Below are 20,764 nucleotides of genomic sequence, written 5' to 3'. Positions count from 1 at the left end.
GCAGGAGTCACTGGACAGGCAGGTGGTCACAGCACGTGACGGCGGAGCCTCCAGGTAGACTAGCAGGCAGGTAGCTGGTGTGAGCTCCCAGGTGAGCGGGCAAGCTGGTCCATAGACAGACTGACAGGAGTTGGAAGGCAGACCGTCGGACCTCAGGCAAGCAGGCAGGTGGCTGATATGCGCTCCCAGGTGAGCGGGCAGGCTGGTCCTTAGACAGACTGACAGGAGTAGTAAGACAGACCGTCGGACCTCAGACTAGCAGGCAGGTAGCAGATAATCAGGCAGGAATCTGGCAGGTAACTGGCAGGTAACTGGCAACGGGACCTGAGGGCTGAAGCAGAGTAGTGAACAGTGCAACAACATTGCTCGGGCACCTCCATTTTGGAGGAGGTGCCTTATATATGGTGAAGTCCTCCGGCCATTGGCCGGGGACTCCTTAGGACGGCGCGCGCGGCCCCTTTAAGAGGGAGGGAGAGCGCGCGCGCGCGCCCTAAGCACAGTGGCCGGGAAGGAGCGCGCGCTGCCAGCAGAGCGGGAGGAGGACGCCGGGCACGGAGCAGGGAGGTGAGGGGAACAGCGTCCCTGCCTGGCAGAGGGCAGGGACGCCGGCGCTACAGTACCCCCCCCTTTAGGCCCCCCCTTTTTTAGGCCAGACAGAAATTTAGCTAGGATAAGAGGGGCATGGATGTTCTCCCGGGGCTCCCACGTTCTCTCCTCAGGACCAAACCCCCTCCAATCTACTAGAAAAAAGGTCTTTCCTCTTACCCTTTTGGTGGCAAGAATGTTCTCTACCTCAAACTCGTCCTCAGCAGAAACCGGAGCAGGAGGCGTACCTGTAGACTTGGAAAAAGAGTTAAGTACCACAGGTTTGAGGAGAGATACATGGAAGGAGTTAGGGATCCGTAAGTTGGCCGGGAGTTTTAATTTATAGGCCACCGGGTTGATCTGACTGATGACCTCCAGAGGACCGATGAACCGAGGCCCTAATTTGTAAGAAGGTATCTTGAGTCGGACATATTTAGATGAGAGCCAGACTTTATCTCCAGGACGAAATTGTGGAGGATCCATACGTTTTTTGTCAGCGTGTCTTTTCATCCGTTCGGACGACTGAAGGAGTGCGGATCGGGTACTCTCCCAAATGGAGGAAAATTTGCTAACGAGAGATTCCGCAGCCGGGTTGTCCACAGAGGTGGAGACAGGAAAAGGAATCCGAGGATGCTGACCGAAGACTACAAAAAACGGGGATTTGGAGGAGGATTCGCTCTCGTGATTGTTATAGGAGAACTCGGCCCATGGTAGGAGATCCACCCAGTCAGAATGATGGGCATTAACGAAGTGCCGGAGGTAACTGGTCAGGTTCTGATTGATCCGCTCCACTTGACCATTGGACTGTGGGTGGTAAGCGGAAGAGAAGTCCAGGGTGACGTCTAGCAGTTTACAAGTGGCTCTCCAGAAACGTGAGGTGAACTGTACCCCACGATCCGACACGATGTGGAGGGGCAGGCCATGAAGACGGAAGATGTGGCGGATAAAGTCTTTAGCCAGCTCGGGTGCAGACGGGAGACCAGGCAGGGGAATAAAGTGAGCCATCTTGGAAAAGCGGTCAGCGACCACCCAAATGACCGTACAACCGGCAGAGACGGGGAGATCAGTTATGAAGTCCATAGCAATATGCTGCCAGGGGGCAGCAGGCATAGGAAGCGGAAGAAGGCGACCGGCTGGCAGGTGTCTCGGGATTTTGTTGCGGGCGCAGGACACACAGGCAGAAACAAAGTCTATTACGTCCTTGTGCAGGGTAGGCCACCAGTAGTGCCGGGCAATAAGCTGGAGGGTCTTTTTCTGACCGGCGTGGCCAGCTAGTTTAGACGAGTGACCCCAGTGTAGGATCTTCTCCCGATCAGGTACTGATACGAACGTCTTACCGGGAGGGAGACGATTTAGGCTCACGGGAGCCACCTGCATTACTCTGGCAGGATCGATGATATGTTTAGGTTCCTCCTCGAGATCGGACACCAGAAAGGATCGGGACAAGGCATCTGCTTTGACGTTTTTGTCAGCCGGGCGAAAATGAAGAACAAAATCAAAGCGAGCAAAGAACAAGGACCACCGGGCTTGGCGCGGGTTAAGTCTCTGGGCATGCTGGGGGTAAGCCAAGTTCTTGTGGTCAGTGTAAATTATTACCGGGTGAAGAGCCCCCTCGAGTAGGTAACGCCACTCCTCCAATGCCAGTTTGATGGCCAATAACTCTCGGTCTCCTATGGAATAGTTGCGCTCAGAAGAGGAGAAGAGTTTGGAGAAGAAGCCACAAGTTACCATTCTCCCGGAAGATGATTTTTGAGTAAGTACCGCTCCGGCTCCAGAGGAGGAGGCGTCAACTTCCAGGAAGAACTGCTTGTTGCCGTCCGGGCGATGCAGCACCGGGGCGGAAGAGAAGGCCTGTTTTAGGGAAAGAAAGGCCTCATCTGCTTCGGGCGGCCACTCTTTGGGATTAGTACCCTTACGGGTGAGCGCGGAAATTGGGGCAGTCCGGGAAGAGAAGTGTGGTATGAAGAGGCGGTAGTAGTTGGCGAAGCCCAGGAATCGCTGAATGGCCCTCAACCCCTCCGGTCGAGGCCATTTCTCGATGGCAGACAGTTTCTCTGGATCCATTCGTAGGCCGGTCTGAGAAATAATGTAGCCCAAAAACGGAAGCGAGGTCTGCTCAAAGAGGCACTTCTCGTATTTAGCGAAGAGGTGATTCTGCCTGAGCCTGAGCAGGACCTGACGAACGTCCCTCCGGTGAGTCTGGAGATCCGGAGAGAAGACCAAGATGTCGTCCAGGTGCACCACTACGCAGGAGTAGAGAAGGTCCCGGAAGATGTCATTGACCAACTCTTGAAAGACGGCAGGAGCGTTACAGAGACCAAAGGGCATTACCAGATATTCATAGTGGCCGTCCCGGGTGTTGAATGCCGTCTTCCATTCATCCCCCTGACGGATACGAACCAGGTTGTACGCCCCCGGAGGTCCAGTTTGGTGAAGATTCTAGCCCCCCTCAGACGATCAAATAACTCCGGAATGAGCGGAAGGGGGTACTTATTCTTCACCGTGATCTGGTTAAGGCCTCTATAGTCTATACAGGGACGGAGAGAGCCGTCCTTCTTTTTGACGAAAAAGAAGCCTGCTCCCGCCGGGGAGGTAGATTTCCGGATGAATCCCCTGGCCAGATTCTCCTCAATATATTCGGACATCGACCGGGTCTCAGCAGCGGATAAAGGATAAATACGCCCACGGGGAGGAGTAGTACCAGGTAACAGGTCGATAGGGCAGTCGTATGGTCTATGAGGAGGTAGTGTCTCTGCTTCCTTTTTATTAAAGACATCAGCATAAGACCAATAAGGAATCGGAAGTCCAGGTAGATTAGCTGGGGTAGGAGAAGGACGGACGGGATGGACGGGAACCAGACAGGTCTTATGGCAGTCCTGTCCCCAGCGAAGGACTTCTCCGGTCTGCCAGTCAAGCACGGGTGCATGTCTCTGGAGCCAAGGTAGGCCTAGCAAGAGGGCGTGAGAGAGTCCAGGCAGAACATGAAAGGAGATACTCTCAGAATGCAGCATTCCCACCTGCAGAGTAATGGATTCGGTGATGAGTTGGATGGGGCGTGGTAAGAGGCCCCCATCCACGGCAGCAACAGACAAGGGTACAGCCAGAGGTTTGGTGGGGATGCGGTATTTCTCTACCAGGGACTGTGAAATAAGATTTCCGGCTGCTCCAGAGTCAAGTTGGGCTAGTTCGAAATAACAGTTCTCCCCGCAGACGATTGAGACTGACAGCAGCAGAGATGGAGAGGATTTATTCTTGTCTAGGTTGACCTCTCTGAGCGAACCTAGACACAGGCGTTTCCCGACCTCTCCGGGCAGGCACGGATCCGGTGCTCCTTACTGCCACAGTAGAAGCAGCTCCCCTCGGCACGGCGTAAGTCCTGACGGGTTTTGACCATCTTGGTCTGGTCGACCTGCATAGGCTCAGGAGAGTGTACCTGGGGAGAGACGGAGGGAGTGACGGGTTTCTGAAAAGTAGGAGCTAGACATGGTAACCTCCTCTCACGGGTGACCTCTTTGGCACGCTCCTGGAACCGTAGGTCAATCCGGGTGGCAAGAGTTATTAGGTCATCGAGAGTGGTAGGAATGTCCCGACCGGCGAGTTCATCTTTAATACGGCCGGACAGACCCTCCCAGAAGTCGGATACCAGAGCGTCGTTATCCCAGGCCAGCTCCGAGGCAAGGGTACGGAACCGTATGGCATATTGGCCCACGGTGAGGCTTCCCTGACGGAGGCGTAGCAGTGATGATGCGGATGAGGTCTTCCGTCCGGGTTCGTCGAAGACTTTCCGGAAAGCCGTGAGAAAAGCAGGCAAGTTGGACACCAGGGGGTCTCCTCTCTCCCATAGAGGATTTAGCCAGGCCAGGGCCTCCCCGGTGAGATGGGACATGATGAATGCAATTTTGGCCCGGTCGGAGTTAAACTGGTGGGACAATAGTTCAAAGTGCAGGGTGCACTGATTTATGAAGCCCCGAGCCTGGGCGGAGTCGCCTCCAAAGCGAGGAGGTGCAGAAAGCCGGGGTCCGGGGTAGGATACCATGGTATTAGTGGTCAGTGGAGCTGCCGGATTGCGAGACATGGCACTGGCGGAGGTTGCTGGTGGAGCAGTCAGAGTGTCCAGGCGAGTATTGACATTCCGCGGGTGACCCAGGATGGACTCCTGTTGGGACCTTTGACGGGACAGTTCATGACACAGGTCCGAGAGCGAGGGAGCTTGGGTGCCACCGGGTTCCATGGCCCGAGCAAACTGTAACGGGTCTGGGAGGCGGAACCTCTGAGCTACTATACAAGGGGGCAGTCCTTGTAAGGGAGCGGGTGGCGACCAGGGAAGACGGGCAGGAGGTCACAGCAGGTGACCGGAACAGTCTCTGAGTGAACGGGCTGGAGGTCACGAAAAGTGACCGGGGCAGTCTCTGGATGAACGGGCTGATGGTCACGGCAAGTGACCGGGGCAGTCTCTGAATGAACGGGCAGATGGTCACGGCAAGTGACCGGGGCAGTCTCTGGATGAACGGGCAGATGGTCACGGCAAGTGACCGGGGCAGTCTCTGGATGAACGGGCAGATGGTCACGGCAAGTGACCGGGGCAGTCTCTAGGTAAAGGGTTGGTACGACCTGTAGCGGCTGATGATAGACGTGAGCTCCCAGGTGAGCAGGCGAGAGTCTCTGGATGAACGGGTGGTCACAGCATGTGACGGCGGAGCCTCCAGGAAGACCAACAGACAGGCGGCAGATGAGCGCTCCCAGGTGAGCGGGCAGAAGTCTCTGGACAGGCGGGTGGTCACAGCACGTGACGGCAGAGCCTCCAGGTAGGCTAGCAGACAGGCAGCAGATGAGCGCTCCCAGGTGAGCGAGCAGGAGTCACTGGACAGGCAGGTGGTCACAGCACGTGACGGCGGAGCCTCCAGGTAGACTAGCAGGCAGGTAGCTGGTGTGAGCTCCCAGGTGAGCGGGCAAGCTGGTCCATAGACAGCCTGACAGGAGTTGGAAGGCAGACCGTCGGACCTCAGGCAAGCAGGCAGGTGGCTGATGTGCGCTCCCAGGTGAGCGGGCAGGCTGGTCCTTAGACAGACTGACAGGAGTAGTAAGACAGACCGTCGGACCTCAGACTAGCAGGCAGGTAGCAGATAATCAGGCAGGAATCTGGCAGGTAACTGGCAGGTAACTGGCAACGGGACCTGAGGGCTGAAGCAGAGTAGTGAACAGTGCAACAACATTGCTCGGGCACCTCCATTTTGGAGGAGGTGCCTTATATATGGTGAAGTCCTCCGGCCATTGGCCGGGGACTCCTTAGGACGGCGCGCGCGGCCCCTTTAAGAGGGAGGGAGAGCGCGCGCGCGCGCCCTAAGCACAGTGGCCGGGAAGGAGCGCGCGCTGCCAGCAGAGCGGGAGGAGGACGCCGGGCACGGAGCAGGGAGGTGAGGGGAACAGCGTCCCTGCCTGGCAGAGGGCAGGGACGCCGGCGCTACACTGTGGTAGCCATGCTGGTTCAGTATGCCTTCAATTTTGAATAAATCCCTAATAGATTCACCAGCAAAGCACCCCCACACCATCACACCTCCTCCTCCATGCTTCACGGTGGGAACCAGGCATGTAGAGTCCATCCGTTCACCTTTTCTTCGTCGCACAAAGACACGGTGGTTGGAACCAAAGATCTCAAAGTTGGACTCATCAGACCAAAGCACAGATTTCCACTGGTCTAATGTCTATTCCTTGTGTTCTTTAGCCCAAACAAGTCTCTTCTGCTCGTTGCCTGTCCTTAGCAGTGGTTTCCTAGCAGCTATTTTACCATGAAGGTCTGCTGCACAAAGTCTCCTCTTAACAGTTGTTGAAGAGATGTGTCTGCTGCTAGAACTCTGTGTGGCATTGACCTGGTCTCTAATCTGAGCTGCTGTTAACCTGTGAATTCTGAGGCTGGTGACTCGGATAAAGTTATCCTCAGAAGCAGAGGTGACTCTTGGTCTTCCTTTCCTGAGGCGGTCCTCATGTGAGCCAGTTTCTTTGTAGCGCTTGATGGTTTTTGCAACTGCACTTGAGGACACTTTCAAAGTTTTCCCAATTTTTCGCACTGACTGACCTTCATTTCTTAAAGTAATGATGGCCACTCATTTTTCTTAACTTAGCTGCTTTTTTCTTGCCATAATACAAATTCTAACAGTCTATTCAGTAGGACTATGAGCTGCGTATCCACCTGACTTCTGCACAACACAACTGATGGTCCCAACCCCATTTATAAGGCAAGAAATCCCACTTATTAAACCTGACAGGGCACACCTGTGAAGTGAAAACCATTTCCGGTGACTACTTCTTGAAGCTCATCAAGAGAATGCCAAGAGTGTGCAAAGCAGTCATCAATGCAAAAGGTGGCTACTTTGAAGAACCTAGAATATAAGACATATTTTCAGTTGTTTCACACTTTTTTGTTAAGTAGATAATTCCACATGTGTTAATTCATAGCTTTGATGCCTTCAGTGTGAATGTACAATTTTCATAGTCATGAAAATACAGAAAAATATTTAAATGAGAAGATGTGTCCAAACTTTTGGTCTGTACTGTATGTACTGTATGTATGTATGTGTCTATATATATATATATATATATAAATATAATATAATATATATCTCTAGATACACATTGTGAGTCAGTGACCGGGATCGTATATATGAGAAACGTTATATATCCCCCAGAATGTGTACAGAGACCTATTAAATCCATTGGAGTGCATTGCAGTCACAAACTTACCTGCGGCTGCAATGCAGGAATGAAGGTGAGCATTGACCTGGTCAGGCTATCTGGCTAAGGCAGATTAGTAAAACCCGTCAGGGCCTTCATTTCTTAGAGGAGGCTACAGGAAGGCAGTGGGGTGGCCTCCTACCTCCATTGAGGGTTTTCCAGTGGCTCTTCCCACAGGTCCTTTAAAAACCCTGCATTAAGGATTAGTGTTGTTCAGTGTTGGGACCTGCTAGGAACATAGCAGGAAAGCCTGTGTGTAGCTGAACCTACGCCTGGGAATGCTCTGCACCCGTCAGGCTCTGAGCGGCCCGGCGTAGCCGTTGTCCACGGAAACTGTTGTTATGGACTGATGCTAACCCGGTTGCGAACAGGAGGACTTTCAGTTTTACCCATGAGTGCTTAAAAAAAGCTGCTTATGTGAACTTGCTTGGGTCACTGCCTCAGTTACTGCATGGTTATATATATACACTGCTCAAAAAAATAAAGGGAACACTTAAACAGAATATAACTCCAGGTAAATCAAACTGTCCACTTAGGAAGCAACACTGATGGACAATCAATTTCACATGCTGTTTTGCAAATGGAATAGACAATCGATGTAAATTATTGGCAATTATCAAGACACACTCAATAAAGGAGTGGTTCTGCAGGTGGGGACCACAGACCACGTCTCAGTACCAATGCTTTCTGGCTGTTTTGGTCACTTTTGAATGTTGGTTGTGCTTTCACACTCGTGGTAGAATGAGACGGACTCTACACCCCACAGAAGTTGCTCAGGTAGTGCAGCTCATCCAGGATGGCACATCAATGCGAGCTGTGGCAAGAAGGTTTGCTGTGTCTGTCAACATAGTGTCCAGAGGTTGGAGGCGCTACCAGGAGACAGGCCAGTACACCAGGAGATGTGTAGGGGGCCGTAGGAGGGCAACAACCCAGCAGCAGGACCGCTACCTCCACCTTTTTGCAAGCACTGCCAGAGCCCTGCAAAATAACCTCCAGCAGGCCACAAATGTGCATGTGTCTGCACAAACGGTTAGAAACCGACTCCATGAGGGTGGTATGAGGACCCGACGTCCACAGATGGGGGTTGTGCTCACAGCCCAACACCATGCAGGACGCATTGCATTTGCCAGAGAACACCAGGATTGGCAAAGTCGCCACTGGCACCCTGTGCTCTTCACAGATTAAAGCAGGTTCACACTGAGCACGTGTGACAGACATGATGGAGTCTGGAGATGCCGTGGAGAGCGATCTGCTGCCTGCAACATCATTCAGCATGATTGGTTTGGCAGTGGGTCAGTAATGGTGTGGGGTGGCATTTCTTGCTGTGGCATTTCATGGTGTGCTCGCCAGAGGTAGCCTGGCTGCCATTAGGTACCGAGATGAGATCCTCAGACCCCTTGTGAGACAATATACTGGTGCGGTTGGCCCTGGGTTCCTCCTAATGCAGGACAATGCCAGACCGCATGTGGCTGGAGTGTGTCAGCAGTTCCTGCAAGATGAAGGCATTGAAGCAATAGACTGGCCCACCCGTTCCCCAGACCTGAATCCGACTGAGCACATCTGGGACATCATGTCTCCTTCCATCCACCAACGTCATGTTACACCACAGACTGTCCAGGAGTTGGTGGATGCTTTAGTCCTAGTCTGGGAGGTGATCCCACAGGAGACCATCCTAAAGACGCTTTAGTCCAGGTCTGGGAGGAGATTCCACAGGAGACCATCTGCAACCTCATCAGGAGCATGCCCAGGCATTGTAAGGAGGTCATACAGGCACGTGGAGGCCACACACAATACTGAGCCTCATTTTGACTTGTTTTAAGGACATTACATCAAAGTTGGATCAGCCTGTAGTGTGTTTTTCGACTTTAATTTTAGGGGTGACTCCAAATCCAGGCCTCCATTGGTTAATGAATTTGATTTCCATTGATGATTTTTGTGTGATTTTGTTGTCAGCACATTCAACTTTGTACAGAACAAAGTATTCAATGACAATATTTCATTCATTTAGATCTAGGATGCGTTATTTGAGTGTTCCCTTTATTTTTTTGAGCAGTGTGTATGTATGTATGTATGTATATTTAAATATATTTATGTATATAGTATACAGTATATGTATTATAATTAGTGGTGAGCGAGCATGCTCGCCACTGCTCGGTACTCGCCAGAGAATCTCAGTACTCGAGATGCTCGGAGCTCGCCGAGTACTTTCGAGATGCTCGGGCGGGAGCTCATGTCCCCGTCCTGCATGTTTGGCGCTATTTAGAGCACCAATTATGCAGAAATTGTCTGCCACTCACTGTAATGTCACAGCCATGGTGGTTTTGGCATTACAGTGATTGCCCAAATCGATGGGCTCACAGTGAAACATGAAAAGCCGGCAATTCATCAGCGGCATACACCGGTACACGACAATTTAGAACAGAAAGAATAGAGCATCACACATAGATTAGATAGATAGAAACATGCAGGCACATATATAATAAGTACAGTGACAGTGTTGGTTACTGTACTTGTTATTTAGTGTTAAAATAAAGAATTTCTAAAAAAAAATAATAGTGTTTTTGTCTCTTTAAAAAAGCCAGCCGGCAATTCATTAGTGGCATACATCGGTACCCGACAATTTAGAACAGAAAGAATAGAGCATGTCACATAGATTAGATAGATAGAAACATGTCAGTCGCATATATAATAAGTACAGTGACAGTGTTGGTTACTGTACTTGTCATTTAGGGTTAAAATAAAGGATTTATTTTTTTAAAAAAATTGTCGTGGGGTTCCCTGTAATTTTAGTCTCTAGCGGAGGTTAAGCAGACAGCTGGGGCAGATGTTTGAAGCCTCGGAAGGGGTAATACCCACGGAGGTTCCCAGGCTTCTAATATCTGCCCCAAGCTGAATACCTAGCCTTTACTAGATATTAAATTGGGGGACCCAAAAAAAAATTACGTGGGGTCCCCCCTATTTTAATAGCTAACAAAGGCTAGGCAGACAGATGGGGGCTGATATTAATAGCCCAGGAAGGGTGCCATGAATATTGGCCCCCTCCCAGGCTAGAAACACCAGCCGTCAGCCACCCCAGAAATGGCGCATCCATAGGATGCACCAATTCTGGCACTTAGCCTCGCTCTTCCCACTGCCCTGTAGCGATGGCAGTGGGGTAATAGGGTTGGGGTTGATGTCAGCTTATAATGCCAGCTGACATCAAGCCCAGGTTAGTAATGGAGAGGCGTCTATAAGACACCCCCATTTCTAACCCCATAGTGAAAGTTAAAAAAAAAACAAAAAAACACCCAGAATAAAGTCCTTTAATTGAAATAAAGACACAATTCTTTAATGTTCTAAATTAAACTCTACTTACCGTCACACCCATTCCAGTTGAAGCCAACGATCTCCTGCAATAAAAGTAAAATAATAAACCAACCTCATCCTTACCTTTCCTTGGTTCCAAGGACGGATTCAGCTCTGCTACATTGACATGACAGGCTGGATCGCAGCAGAACTCTACCATCCAGCTTGTCATGCTGCAGACACTGAGAAGCTCCTCAGTGAAGTTCCTCAGTGTCTGGCTGTGACGGCATCCAGATGAGCCAAGTTCATGTCCAATGAACTCAGCTCACCTCATGCACGTCACTGACACCGTGGGAGAATTCTCCCGCGCATGCGGTGCCAGAAAATGACATCACATCTTGAGCAGGAGAATTCTCCCATGCTGGGACGGCATTGAAATGACAGGCTGGATGGTAGCAGAACGCTGCCATCCAGCTTGTCATCCTTCAGAGACACTGCAGAGCGCAATTACGGGGAGCCCCACGCCAATTTTTTTTTTAATAAATCCTTTATTTTAACACTAAATAACAAGTACAGTAACCAACACTGTCACTGTACTTATTATATATGTGACTGACTTGTTTCTATCTATCTAATCTATGTGTGATGCTCTATTCTTTCTGTTCTAAATTGTCGTGTACCGGTGCATGCCACTGATGAATTGCTTGTCGGCTTTTTTAATGAGATGGGTGCATGAAAATCGGAGGGCACTAGTGTGTTCCAAGTGCCCTGCTATGTTTTTCATGCACCCTCCTATATACCCTGCCTACCTGTCTGCCTATATATGCTGCCTGCCTGACATTTAATTGAGCACTGTTCCCATCGATTTGGGCAATTTTTGACCTTCTGCAGACCGCCGGGGGGGGACCACCAGAAAAATGCTAGAGTTTCCCATAGACTTCAAATTGGGCTCGTTGCTCCGGTCGAGCACCCGAGTATTCCAATGTGCTCGACCCAAGCTTGGAGCACCCAAACATTTTAGTGCTCGCTCGTCACTAATTATAATTTCTTTCCTCTTTCAATTGATATCACTTTATCCATCAAAACAGAGCTGATATAAAAAAAGATCAAAAAATCTCATATACCCCAAAATTATATCCATGAAAACATCAACTCTTCACAAAAAAAACATGTGCCCATACAGTTCCCATGATGGAAAAGTAAAACAGTTATGACTCTCCATACATATTGACATAAAAAATAGGTTTTATTAAAAAAATATTTTTATTGTGTAAAAGCAGTAAAACAAAAAAAAATATACCAACAAAAAATCAATATATCCTTTATTCTCCTCATATTAGGGATCCTTTTAATTGTGATCTCATCATCCACGGAGTGAGTACATTTGAAAACCAAAAAAATTGAATCCAAGAAATACCACTTGGCAGAGTCATGGTCTACAATGGTCAGAAGCGAACAACTATGCCTACTTTGACATCCTTTATAAAATGTATACATATTTTACAAAAAGAAAAATGCAAACCACCTGCGGCTAGCAATTACTGTACCTTTTTCCAATTATAGCTAGGATATTATTCATACTCTCAAAAATTTTCCAGATTTCTCTCTAGCAACCTATAAAAGTTGAAAATGATCGGTAAAGACAAGATTTACGTTTTCTAGGCTTTTGTGGATGTTTCTAATTGTTTGGACTTGGAGGGATTATAATATAGCTATGTTTGATTGGTAATAGAAATATCGTAGTAGAATATGGTGTAATTTACTCATTATTTAGCTTTTTCTATTTTACTGACTCCATTCTTCTTGGCATGTAGCAGGGGTACATGGTGTTAGGATTTAAGGGAAGCAGCAGTATACATAGATTGGAAGGCTGGATAGGTGGCATTTGGAGACTATTGGTCAACTTTTGTGGGGAAACAACAGGAATTCAAACAAGCAAGCAGGAAGAGATATCACTGGGACTGACCAGAAAAAACTTTTAACTTTCTGAAAAAAAATAATTCCTAATCTATTGATGAAGGGGTCATTATATCTTATACTACTCTTTCCTAGTAGTGGAAAAATGTGTTTTGACTTTTGTATAACATCATTCTCCCTTCTCTCTGTTTCTGAGTCATAAATCATATCCACTTCCAGTCAATGGAGATTTTAATACTGTTGTGCATTTGATGCATCATAAATTACACAATAAATCATTTAACCCCCTCTTGATTGAGTGGGGGTGCAATTTCGCTATCTTAGGGTGGCAACCTCCGGGCTCATCCTAGACTGAACAGGGTTCTGTCGGGTTCAGATATTTTTCTTCCTGGTTTGTATGCTACCCGTGTGAATGTAATTAAGCAGTCATAACAAAATCCTTCAAGGTACGCTCACAAGTAGTGCTGAGCGAGCACTAAAATGCTCGGGTGCTCGATGCTCGGGTCGAGTAAATTGGAATGCTCGAGTGCTCGATCCGAGTAACGAGCCCAACGTAAGTCTATGGGAAACTCGAGCATTTTTCCGGCAGTCCCCCCGGCAGTTTGCAGAGGGCAAAAAAAATCGCCAAAATCGATGGGAACAGTACTCAAATGACATGGGAACAGCATGGGGAAGACTTTTGGAGGCATCCCTGACTCCCAGGTTACTGCTGTCAACAATGTTGTAAGAGGTATTATGCCACTTTTACGGACTGACAATAAAACACGCAAAAACGAAACCAAAATGGATTTTCCTGGGAAAAATGTTAACGATCATCCTTTCCAGGGTAATGACTTGTCTATAAGGTAAAATAAATAACCATAAACAAAAAAACTCCTCCACACCTTGGGCTATGTTCATGTGCGTTTTTGCACTTTTGCATTGCTTTCAACCAAGACAAATACATTCACCGGTAAATGTCATTTTAACATTTTACTACCTTATCTTGCCATGTGCTGTGCGAGACATGATAAGACACATCCTGTTTCATTTATGAAAGATAGACTCTGTAAGTCACAAACACTATTTTTATAGGGCCATCAGGCAGCCCTTACTATTCTTAAAGGGCCCGCATTTGGCTATGCTTTGTTGTTCCCATTATTGAAGAGTGAGTCCCCTATACAGTTTTAGGGTATGAAGTGAGTCCAATGGCTGCCAAAATTTAGGAAAACCCCCAATACCAATTTAAAGACACAGAGTTGGGCCAGAGTAACGACATGTTCCCATTAAAAAGGAGTGGGTCTCCCATACAAAAATTTGGAGGAACTCCAATGCACCTTGCAAGAGACATAGAGGTCGGAGGGCCTCCTGAAAGCAAAGATCCCATTATTAGGAAGTGGGTCTCCCATACTGTTGCAGTGAATGCAATGGCTGCCAAAAATTTGGAGGAGCTCCAATGCAAGAGACGTAGATATGGTTATATGGTAGATATTATGATGATATGGTTGTGGAGGATGAGGATGTGGAGAAGTAGGAGGACAAGAGCAAATAGACAAAATCAAGAAGAATATACCCATGTCTGGGTGTGAAGACAGAGTTGCATGGGAATAGAGTAAGAACTCCCAAAAAAAAGACACTGTAATTGAGTTTATTCTACGCTGCTATTATTTGGTGGTGTTGAGAGGTCTAGCCCAATCCAGCCCTTCTTCATTTTTATAACAGTCAGCATTTTCAGTTGACAGGCGGATGCATTTATCGGTTATAATTCCACCAGCGGCACTAGAAACCCGCTCTGACAAAATGCTAGAGGCAGGGTAGGCCAGGACCTCCAAGGCATAGAGAGACAATTCATGGTACGTGTCTAGCTTGGATACCCAATAATTATAAGGAACAGATGAATCACGGAGGACATTGGTACGGCCGGCAAGGTACTTCTTCTGCTTCTTCCAAAACTTTTCCCTACTTGTGAGAGTACCCCGCGCCTCAGGGCCTGTGTGAGGGTCTGAGAAAACTGTCCCAGAATTTTGACAGTGTTGCCCTGCCTCTGCTGGATTGCACTTGTGTCTCTCTCGCCTGTACTCCTTGGCTGTCCAACAGTGACCTCTGCCGCCAGCGTTTTCAGATGGGAATTTTTTTAATAATTCCTTAACAAGGGCATTCTAGTACTGCCCCATTTTATTATGCCTGTCTGGCAGGGGAATAAGAGACAGAAAGTTCTCCTTGTAGCGTGGGTCTAGAAGTGTCACCAACCAGTAATGACTGTCACCCAAAATTGGACACGGGAAAGGCAGCTTAACATAAACTCAGCCATGTGTGCCAGACTGCTAACAGGCAAGACTTCCGTGTCCTCACCAAGAGGATGACTGACCATGCTCTCCTCCTCATCCTCCTCCTCCCTGTCCTGAGGCCATCCACACTGAACAGACGATATGACAGTTGTGCAGGTAGTACCGTCTATAGCACAGGAAACTAGCTCCTGTTCTTCCTCCTCTTCCTCATTGTCACCTAATCCACATTGGGATGAGATGAGCCTGAGCTGTGTGTAATCACCCTGTATGGTTCCTTGCTCCATCTCATCGTGCTCCGCCTGCAATGCATCCTCTTTAATTGTGACCAGAGAGCGTTTCAGAAGACAGAGAAGTGGAATGATGATGCTAATTATGGCGTCATCGCCGCTCACCATCTTGGTGGACTCCTCAAAGTTTTGGAGGATGGTACAGATGTCTGACATCCATGTCCACTCCTGAGGTCCTATGTGTGGAGTCAGACCGGAATACTGATGGCCATGTTGATGCTGGTAGTTAACAACTACCCTCTTCTGCTCACAAAACCTTCTCAACATCTGCAATGTAGAGTTCCAATGCGCGGGGACATGGCACACCAGTTGGTGAGCTGGAAGCTGCAAATGCTGCTGAAACACGGAAAGGACGGCGGAAGCTGTAGCTGACTTTCTAAAATGGGCACACACACGGTGTACTTTGACAAGCAGATAAGACAGATCTGAGTAGGTTTTGAGAAACCGCTCAACCATGAGGTTAAGCACATGGGCCAGGCATGATACGTGTGTGAGCTCGCCTCGCTTCAAAGCTGCCACCAGGTTCTGTCAATTGTCACAGATGACCATGCCTGGCTGTAGGTTCAGCGGTGTCAGCCACAGATGTGCCTGCTCTTTCAGAGCTGTCTGCAACTCTTCAGTGGTGTGCAGTTTGTCACTTAAGCATACTAGCTTCAGCACAGCCCATTGCCGCTTGGCCGAGGCAGTGCTGCAGTGCTTCCAGCTTGTGACTGATGTGGTCATTTCGGAGATGGAGGCTGAAGAGGAGGAGGATGAGGTGCAGGAGCTGTAGAATGTGAAGGCAACTCTGATTGACCCAGGGCCCGCAATCCCCGGCATCAGGAGGACGTGTTCCGTTCCAAGGTCCGACTGGGTCCCAGCTTCCACTATATTAACCCAGTGTGCCGTCAGCGAGATGTACCGTTCCTGCCCACAAGCACTTGTCAACATATCCATGATTAGGTGGTCTTTCCCAGTAACTGCGTTGTTGAGGGCACGGCTAATGTTGTGGGACACATGCTCGTGTAATGCGGGGACGGCATACCGGGAAAAATAGTGGTGGCTGGTGACCGAGTACTGAGGGATGATCACTGCCATCAGGTTGTGGAAAGCTTCCATCTCCACGAGCCTAAAAGGCAACATTTTGAGCACAAGCAGTGTGTGAATTTAGTAATGTGGCCTGTGGGGCGTTGGCTGTGTATTTGCGCTAGCATTCCAAGGACTGCAGTAGGAACAACTGAATGCTGCACTGGGACAAGGACGTGGACGTGCTTGCTGATGGTGCTAGTTGAGAGTGTGCAATGACAGGTGCAGGGTGGAAGGCATCTTCGCATGCGTCATGTAAAGGGGATTGGCGTGCATGGATAACAGAGGAATAAGCAATGATGTCACCCGCAGACACTGTTCCTGGACCCTGGAGTTCGGCCCACTAAGTAGGGTGCTTTACTACCATGTGCCTGATCATGCTGGTGGTGGTCAGGCTGCTAGTTTTGCTATCCCTGTTGATGCTGGCCTGGAAGGTGGTGCAAATGGGCTTTTTGAGGTTATCTTCAGAGTCTGCAGACTCGGGAAGACCTAACAGTTGTACTGGCAACTTCTGTCGTGTTGGCGTTTACGAGGAACTCTTTCCTGACTTGTGTCTGCAGCCACCACACTGCTTCTTCCTGCCTGTTGTGGTGCTATGACTCCCTCCCCCTATGTGCTGCTGTCCTCGCTCTGCATGTCCCCCTGCCAGGTTGGGTCAGTAACTGTATCATCCACCACCTCGTCTTCCACTTCTGCTCCTTGGTTCTCCTTCTGACTTTCTGGCAATTATGTCTCATCATCACCCACCTCTTGCGACAGTAATTGCAGTTTCCCACCTTGTGTGACCGTGGCTGCCCAAATATTTTGGCATTGCTATGCGCATTCTTATGTTGACTCACTTGAAGCTGGCCGGGCGAGAGGCCCGAATCTACAAATGGAAAAGGGAACAGCTCTTCTGAGTGTCCAAGTGTGTGAACAGTTGCTCCGGGCACTCGGCATGGTAGGAGGAAGGAGGATCAGGGTGAGGAATATGCGGTCAAGACTCACGGCTACTGAGACTTGACCGTGTGGAAGACAGGGTGGTAGTGGTGGTGGCAAAGTGACTGTAAGCATTATCTACTATTCAATCAACAACCTTTTGACATTGCTCTGGGTTCAATAGTGGTGTGCTGCGGTCCTCTAGCAATTAGGACAGAAAGATCGGGCAACAAGATGTGGGTGTTTGTTGTGGCACAATTTCAGCTTGTCCACGGCCTCTGCCTCTGCATGCACCATCACCATCACGTCCACTTCCCTGTCCCTTGCCATTCGCCTTGCACATTTTAAATGGAGGACAATATTTTCCACGTTCACTAGAAATGGCTGATTTTGGAACACCGTTATATGTGATATGTATGACACAGAACCACCATTTTAAAGAGCAGGCCTATAGTTTAGTAATACTATTCTTCTCAGAGTCTTAGTGTGTAAGCCAATATTTTCCATGTTCTGGAATTTTATCTCTGCAATATGGAATAAATCTGGCTCTATTCTGCAGTGCTAACAAGCAAATAGAGCAGAAAAAATGTGTACCCTGGATTGCTTTTTAAGCAAATCAGGATTAAGATGAAAAAAAAAATTGTCCCTGGCCCCTGATATATGGGGCAATGTCTACAAATATATGTCAGAACAGCTGCAACAGACAGAACGTTCAATGGACCCTCTTGTGCTGTATCATGCACTGCAGTCTGCCACATACACTTCCTGCCTGGCTAACTTCGGCTATCACCTTCACCACTAAAAATATGCACCTGGATTAGTCCTCAGAAGGACTGCTAGTTCAGATGGATAAATATATATGTTGTGGAATACTTAAACTAACTCTAATCAAGTAAATCTTTCCCTTATTCAGCAGCAGCTCTCCATACTCTGCCTGATTCCATGGTAGATTATGACGAGCATAGTGGCGCCAGGTTTTTTATAAACCTGATGAAGCTGTGTGGCCAGTCAATCACTGTAATGCCCACAACCAACATGACTACGACATTACAGTGTGTGGCAAGCAATCCCTGCATGTTCATTAGCTCTCTAAAGAGTGCCAAACATGCAGGGCAGGGACCCGAGTTCCCGCCTTAGCAACCTGGATATACTCTCCCAGCTTGTAGAGCACCATGATGCTTGGGGCGAGTACAGAGCGATGGTGAGCACGTTCACTCATCACTACTCACAAGTTGATAGAGCTTCAGTAAACTCTTATGTGCATCCCCTGGTTATAAGAGTATTATATGAAATGAACACAACAAAAAAGGCAAAAGTGTTTACCTGCCAGATCTCAGAACGAGGGCACTACCAGGATGCAGCAAACCCATATAATAAAGATGACGGCAACAAAGGTGCAAAATACTGATGAGACAATCCCTCACAACCTGCCATTTCATGGAGGGGGTGATTGCTTAATATTAGAATTGCACACAAAAAGGCTTGTATAGGGTGCTGTTCACACCTGGGTGGTGCACAGTATCTGCCAGTATCCCTTGCCAGATGGGAACACGACATCCGCCACTTGTTGCATGTGGCCCAATTTGTGGGCAAAGCAGGCTGTTTAAAAAGAGAGTGGGCAGGACTTAACGGGAGAGGGCCTCCAAACTGAAGGCCGGGAGACATGTGGACTTTAGAACCTAATGAAGAAAAGGACCTTCCGGACCGGAAGGGACATCGCGTGTGATGTCGTAAGATCCTGTGTAGGGAAAATAGGTCACGTGAGCGGCGCATAGCGTATGGCATGCATTCCACCATAACAGGCATACGAACCATGGTGTACAGGATGGATTCAACGCTGGAGAATAGGCACTGAGAGGCTAGGAGTAAGGAGGGTCCATGCAGAAGAACATCAGCAGGAAGGGATCAAGAAATGGAATGGAGGTCTAAGTTTGATTCTACAGAACAAGGAAATAGGCTTTCCTATACAATATGAAACAGAGGCAGAAACTAGAGATGCAATAATAAAAACAATGTGCTGCTAATATGGGAGGATAATGTTATAACCATACATTATGCAAAAAGAAAGGCCCATCATTGAAAAAGATCACAATAAAAAATACAATATTACATAGAGCACGATGATGCTACATAGGTCCCATTAAATGAAAGGTAAGAGGTAATATTCTCTGTTCAAACCTTTTGGATTAAGTGATTGTAACTCGTGTATCCAAAAAGCCTCCCTATATTTGAACATGCGAATACGATTCCCCCCATGTCTAGAGGGAGACACATGCTCAATAAACTGGAATTTAAGTTGGAAGACCGTATGTCCAGCTGATGTGAAATGGGGTGGTGGAGGAAGCAACAGATTCTTAAAGCGGATTGTAGATTTATGTTTTGAGATGCAATCTTTAATGGGCTGTGTGGTTTCACCAACATAAATGAAGCCACAAGGGCATTTGATTAAATAGACCACATAAGACAAGTCACAGGTATAGAAATCTTTAATGGTGTATTGTTTTCTAGAATACGGGTGATGTATGATACTGCCCTGAAGAACGATACTACACTGGTGGCATTGAAAGCAGGGGAATGTGCCAGTCATGAGTGTAGTTAGAAATCTCTGGCATGGGGAGATCTTAGAGGTACCAAAATCAGCATGAACCAAACAATCTTTAATGTTAGGAGCTTGTTTAAAGCAAGGGAGAAATGGTTGGTTAAATTCTGATACTGAAGGATAGGCTGCTTGATAAATGCCCCAGTGTTGATAAATCTTTTTGTGAATTATGGAAGCAAGGGGTGGTAAGTGTGAATGAACATAATTTGGTTGAGTGAGGATGACAGACAGACGGAGGGGGATGTCTGGATTGTTGTAAGAGTCCGGGGGTATATGCCCTCTCTGAGAATTTCTGTTGCATTTCTTGTAACCTTTGTTCGCAGGTAGAGGGATTGATAACAATTTGTTTGACTTGGTGACATTGTGATTTGGGGATGGATTTGATCTTGAATATGGGATGCAGACTATCAAAATGCAAAATACTGTTGCTGTCAGTGGGCTTGACATAGAGGTCGGAAGAAAGGTGACCTTGCTCATCTTTAAGGATCATAGTGTCCAAAAAGTGAATTGAACTGCTGTCAGAGGACATGGTGAAATCGAGTCCGTCCCAGTCCGAGATGATTATCTCAAAAAAATGTTGAGGGAATCCTGTGAGCCCACCCATATATAAAATACATCATCTATGTAACGTTTCCACAAGATGGAATGTGTTTGGAACAGAGAATTAGGGTAAACAACACTGTCTTCAAAAGTGGACATGTAACAGTAAGCATATGGGGGGCACATTAGAGCCCATGGCTGTACCCTGTATTTGGAGAAAGTATGAATCCTAAAAGAGGAAAAAAAATTCTTCGTCAGAGCCAGCGTAAGGGGATCTACACAAAGCTGCCCCACCTCTATAGACGTATGTGTTTGTATCAGGAGGTCATGTACCTGGATCCTTTTCGTGTGTGGAATGGAGGTGTACAGATTATTTACATCCATGGCAACCAGTAAGGCATCAGGGTAGACCTGTTTGATTTGTTGGATCATGGTAAGGAAAGCCCCTGTGTCGAGAATGAAGGATGGGCTTCTTTTTATAAGCGGAATGAAGATTTTTTCCAAAAAAATGGACAAAGGAGAAAGAAGAGACTCAGTTGAGGCAAGAATTGGATGACCTGGTGGATTTTCTA

This window comes from Phyllobates terribilis, unplaced genomic scaffold (assembly GCF_046119375.1).
Source record: "Phyllobates terribilis strain yellow unplaced genomic scaffold, ASM4611937v1 Scaffold_4__5_contigs__length_816908805, whole genome shotgun sequence".
Taxonomy (NCBI): domain Eukaryota; kingdom Metazoa; phylum Chordata; class Amphibia; order Anura; family Dendrobatidae; genus Phyllobates; species Phyllobates terribilis.
The sequence above is the reverse complement of the archived record's forward strand: the minus strand, read 5'-3'. Positions refer to the sequence as shown.